At 45.1% G+C, this 6000-nt stretch overlaps 1 pseudogene; it reads left to right on the top strand.

The window, feature by feature from the left end:
• The first annotated feature begins 523 nt into the window (after positions 1-523).
• Positions 524-5684, top strand: LOC106338478 (annotated as a pseudogene).
• The last annotated feature ends 316 nt before the right edge of the window (positions 5685-6000 follow it).

Here is a 6000-nt window from a genome sequence, read left to right as displayed (position 1 = left end):
TTGATATTTCCTCGGAATTCCGTCGGTATATTCCGAGGAAATTCCATCGGTATATTCCGAGGAAACCGAATTTTGTGTTTCCTCGGAAATTCCTCGGGATATTCCGAGGATTTCATTTTCCGTCGGAATGTCCGTCAGAATACCGCTGTTTTCTTGTAGTGTGTTGGACTGTTCGCGGGCCCCACTGACACGTGGCGGTCAGCGGTTGGTGCATTTTTTTAACTTTTTTTTAATCAGAAATTTTTTTTTTTAAGAAACCCATTAAAGGTTTAATGGGATAATCATGGTCTAAGTATCTCAAAATAAAATGAATAAAAAATTAAAAAAAAAATTAAGAATACAAAAAGAAAGGATGGAAAGAGAGATCAAAGTGTTCTCATTAGAGAACCCTAACAAAAAAATAGAGAAACTTTCATAACATAACATGTGGCAGATTGTAAAGCTCAAAACAAAAAAAGTTATGACGGCTAGGGTTTTGGGAGGCGACCTTCGTACGTTGAGTGAGGGAGGACAGGATGCAACCATGGAGGACATCGGTGGGAAGGAGAGGCCGCCGGGGGATCCACCGGATGTTCCTGGGTCATGGGTGAGGAAAGTAGTAGGAAGCAGCGAAGGAGGGATGCCCGTACCAGAGGAAGTTGTTGATGAGAGATTTGTGGAGTCGAAATTGAGTTTGGAGTTCCCGAACGGGGAAGATGGAGAACCGGTGATAACAATAGGAGAGGAAGTGTTGACAGCAATGAATAGCTTGTGGAAGAGGTGCATGATTGTTAGGGTTTTGGGAAGAAACGTTCCAATTCTGAGCCTGAGACGTAAACTTATAGAATTATGGAAGCCTAAAGGGTCGATGTTTGTGATGGATCTCCCAAGACACTATTTTATGGTACGTTTTGAGTTAGAGGAAGAGTACATGGCTGCATTATCAGGAGGTCCATGGAGGGTGTTTGGTAGTTACCTTATGGTGCAAGCATGGTCTCCTGAGTTTGATCCGTTGAAGGATGAGATCGTTACGACGCAAGTTTGGGTTCGATTATCTCATATTCCAGTGAACTTTTACCATAAGACGATATTGATGGGCATAGCTAAGGGGCTAGGACGACCAATCAAAGTGGACTTGACAACCTTGAAATTCGAGAGAGCTCGTTATGCGAGAATCTGTGTAGAGGTGAACTTGAATAAGCCTTTAAAGGGGTCAGTGATGGTAAATGGTGAGAGGTAATACATCTCATATGAGGGAATCTCTGCTATTTGCTCAATGTGTAGTATGTTTGGACATCTTGTCCATGCATGTCCAAAGAATGTTACAGAGCGAGCTCTTGCCCCGGTGCCTAGTCCTACTATGACGCATGCTGGGCCTGAATCCATGGGAAGGGAGACAGAGTTTACTCAGGTGAGACAGGCGAGGAGGAAGCCTGAGCAATCAAGAACTTTAGGGGGCTCGATGCGACGTCAGGAGGAGTGGAGTGTGGGGGGAAGGAGAACACGGGAAGTACGTAAGGAGGGAGTGTTGGAGGAAATTAGCGTGTCAAATCGGTTTGGAGGTTTGGAGGATGAGGGGGAGAAGGAGGAGCTTGCGGAGGTTGGTGTGAGAAAGGAAGGAAATAAAGAAAATGAGAACACCGGGAACCTAAACTGGGGAGGTCCGAGTAGGGTGCATGGGAAGACTATGACGTTTGTAGCAAATGAGAAGGAAGAGAATCAGGCCTCAATTTGATTGGGACCTAAAGTAAGGAAAGCAAGTAATGAGAAGTACACAGTCCCAAAAGCCCAAATCAAAACTGATTGGGCCTACACGTGGACTGGTATACGGTCCAACTACAGAAGGGATCGACATGTCTGCTAGTGGAAAGAAACTGAGAATAGAGAAAGAGAGTATCGGCCGACCGGGTGGAGTCTTCACCGGAGTTAGTGACGTAGAAGGGAAGGAGAGGAATCCCGACCATGCTGAGGAGCAGAGGAGTATGCAGGTGCAAATTGCACAGATGGAGACCCCCCAGATTGCTACATCGGATTCCTGTGTGGAGCAAGTGGGAGTGGCGTTGACGGGTACGGAGGCATAACGATTTGCCCCGGTGATTCTAGGTGTAGACTATAGAAATCTGATGAAGTGCATTTTTTGGAATTGCCGGGGAGCAAATAAACCCCAATTCCGTCGATCGATCCGATATATGGTGAAGAAATTTAATACTGATATACTTGCAGTATTTGAAACGCACGCTAGTGGAGCAGCTGCGGGTAGAATTTGTCAGAGATTGGGGTTTGAGAACTCCTTTAGAGTGGATGCGTGTGGCCAGAGCGGTGGTATGTGGCTTTTATGGAGATCGGAAGTAGGAGAGCTGGAGATTGTTAAGTCTTCTGATCAGTTTATCTATGCTCGAGTAGGAAGTGGGACCGAGGTGATCAATTTGATTGTCGTGTATGCTGCTCCTACGCCGAGTCGTCGAAGTGGTCTATGGACTGCTTTGGGAGAGGTGATTCAAAATGTTGATGGCCGGTGTTCGTTGGGGGTGATTTCAATACTATTGTGAGATTGGATGAGAGAAGCGGTGGGAATGGGAGACTATCTGAAGATTCACTAATTTTTGGAGATTGGATAAATGAGATGTCGCTCATTGATATGGGTTTTAGTGGAAACCAGTATACATGGAAGAGGGGGAAGACAGAAAGTACCTTCGTTGCCAAGAGATTGGATAGAGTTTTATGTTGTGCTCAGTCGAGGCTGAAGTGGCAAGAGGCAAAAGTATCACATCTACCGTTCTTGGCCTCGGATCATGCCCCGTTATATCTACAACTCACGCCAGAGACCAAAGGGAATGCATGTCGACGCCCTTTCCGGTTTGAGGCAGCATGGCTACAGCATAGTGAGTTCAAAGAGTTGTTGCTAGTCTCGTGGAATCGGGATATCGACACCAGAGAGGCGCTAGAGCGGCTGGGAGTAAAACTGAAACAATGGAATAAGGAGGTTTTTGGGAATGTTCAAAAGAAGAAGGAGTCCTTGGTTTCGCAGATTACGAGAGTTCAACAACAAATTGATCTGCAACAAACAGAAGAGCTATTGGTAAAAGAAGGTGAGCTTCTGAAGGAGTTTGAAATAGTTCTGGAACAGGAAGAACTTATCTGGTTTCAGAAATCACGGAAGAAATGGGTTGCTCACGGGGATAGAAATACCAAATTTTTCCATATGTCAACGATCATTAAGAGAAGGAGGAATAAAGTGGAGATGCTAAAGAATGATGAGAACAAGTGGATTTCGGAGGCTCGAGAGCTTGAGGAGCTTGCGGTTAGCTATTTTAAAAAGCTATACTCGTTGGAAGATGTGGAGACTGAGCCCCATGACCTACCTATGAGGGGATTTGTGCGTATCACTAGCCAAGAACATACGGTCTTGAATAAGAGATTCTCTGCAGAGGAAGTGGAGAAGGCGATTAGAGATATGGGAAGTTTCAAGGCGCCAGGACCAGATGGTTTCCAACCAGTCTTCTATCAAAGATGTTGGGAAACAGTAGGTGACTCTGTGGTTAGGTTTGTTCTTAATTTCTTTGAGACTGGGACATTACCGGAAGGAACAAATGATGCTCTAGTTGTCTTGATTCCGAAAATACTCAAACCAGAGAGCATTACTCAGTTTCGCCCGATCAGTCTCTGTAATGTGCTGTTTAAAGTGATAACAAAAGCTATGGTCGCGATGTTGAAGGGTATCATGAATAAGTTGATTGGTCCTGCTCAGTCTAGTTTCATCCCGGGCAGGCTTAGTGCTGATAACATTGTCATAGTCCAAGAAGCTGTTCACTCTATGAGAAGAAAGAAGGGGCGAAAGGGTTGGATGATCCTGAAACTGGATCTGAAGAAAGCGTATGATAGACTGCGCTGGGATTTCCTAGAGAACACACTAAGGGCAGCTGGTTTATTAGTAGACTGGGTTGGGAGAATAATGGAATGCGTTGCTGGTCCAGAAATGAGTATTCTGTCGAATGGTGAGAAATCAGAACCATTTAAGCCATCGAGAGGGCTTCGACAAGGAGATCCCCTGTCACCGTATCTCTTCGTACTATGTATGGAGAGGCTCTGCCATCTAATAGATGAAGCAGTAGTGGAGAAGAAGTGGAAGCCTATTAGCCTGTCGAGAGGAGGGCCGAAACTCTCACATATTTGTTTTGCAGATGATTTAATTATGTTTGCGGAAGCATCTGTGGTGCAAGTACGAGTGATAAGAAGAGTGTTGGAAACGTTTTGTAGAGCTTCTGGGCAGAAAGTGAGTCTCCCAAAGTCCAAAATATTTTTCTCTAGCAATGTCTCGAGAGAAAGAGGAGAACACATTAGTCGGGAGAGTGGCATTGCGTCGACAAGGGAGCTGGGGAAGTATTTGGGAATGCCGATCTTACAGAAGAGAATAAATAAGGATACTTTTGAGGAGGTCCTGGAGAAAGTGGCTTCAAGACTATCAGGCTGGAAAAAACAAACTCTAAGCCTCGCAGGAAGGGTTACTCTAACTAAGGCGGTCTTATCATCAATACCGGTACATCAGATGAGCACAATCTGTCTGCCAGCCAGTACTCTTGATAAGCTAGATAGTCTGTCAAGAAGTTTTGGTGTGGGGAAGTGGTAAGCATCTGGTCTCCTGGGATAAAATTTGCAAGCCCAAAGCTGATGGGGGGCTTGGGATCAGAGTGTCGAGAGACATGAACAAGGCATTGATTGCCAAAGTAGGATGGCGCCTGTTACATGATGACAAGAGTCTATGGGCCAGAGTTTTGCGCGGCAAGTACGTAGTACGTGACATTCAGGATCCAGCGTGGAGAGTGGTGGGGAAGACTGCCTCGTCTACTTGGAGAAGCGTGGTACTGGGGATCAGGGAAGTAGTGGTGAAGGGGCATGTTTGGGTTATTGGTAATGGAAGGAGAATCAAATTTTGGACTGACAGGTGGTTGTGATGTTTGCCAGATTTGCAAAGGAGGAATCGAAACCATCTTGCACGTGCTTAGAGACTGTCCTGCGATGTCAGGAATTTGGGACCGTCTCGTCCCAACTAGGAAGAGACAAGCCTTCTTTTCAATGTCATTGTTTGAGTGGTTTTATCTGAATCTAAGTGATACGCAAGAGGGTAGTGGAGTTCCCTGGGCTACGACGTTCTCCTTAACTGTTTGGTGGGGGTGGAAATGGAGATGTGGAAATGTGTTTGGTGATAACCGACTTTGGAAAGACAGAGTTAAGTTCTTACGGAACTTGGCGACAGAAGTGATGGCAGCAAAGGATGCGGAGAGCAGGAAGTGGGACAGAGGTGATCGAACTGAAATTATGATAGGTTGGACGCCACCCCGTGTGGGATGGATGAAGCTGAATACAGATGAGGCCTCTCATGGTAACCCGGGACTGGCAACTGCAGGGGGTGTTTTGAGAAATGGTGACGGTGAGTGGTGTGGTGGATTCGTATTTAACATAGGGAGGTGATCTGCTCCTTTGGCAGAGTTGTGGGGCGTTTACTATGGACTTGTCATTGCATGGGAGAAAGGTATTAGTAGGCTGGAGGTGGAGGTGGATTCTAAGATGGTGGTGGAGTTCCTTACAATGGGAATTGGTGAGACTCACCCGCTGTCTTTCCTGGTACGGCTGTGCCATGGCTTTTTAACAAGGGACTGGTTAGTCCGAATTCTTCACGTGTACAGGGAAGCAAATCACTTGGCTGATGGTTTGACTCACCTTGCTTTTTCTTTTCCGTTTGGGTTTCATAGATTAGATACTGCACCTTTGGTTGTTTTTAGTCTTTTGAGAGAAGATGTGGATGGACCTCTACGGCCTCGACAAGTTCGTTTGTAGTCTGAAGTTTTTTATTAAATAAATACTGGGAGTACTTTCTCCCAGGTTCCTACCAAAAAAAAAAACATGTGGCAGTTTGTTATTAGTTCATTTTATCTTTTGTGATTTATAATTGAATTAATAATCAAATTATATTAAACTATATCATTATTTTAGCTATGAGATAACCCATTATGAGAACCTTAA

The sequence above is a fragment of the Brassica oleracea genome, chromosome C4, assembly GCF_000695525.1.
Source record: "Brassica oleracea var. oleracea cultivar TO1000 chromosome C4, BOL, whole genome shotgun sequence".
Lineage (NCBI taxonomy): Eukaryota > Viridiplantae > Streptophyta > Magnoliopsida > Brassicales > Brassicaceae > Brassica > Brassica oleracea.
Note: the sequence above shows the minus strand (reverse complement) of the source record. Positions and strands in the feature narration are given on the sequence as shown.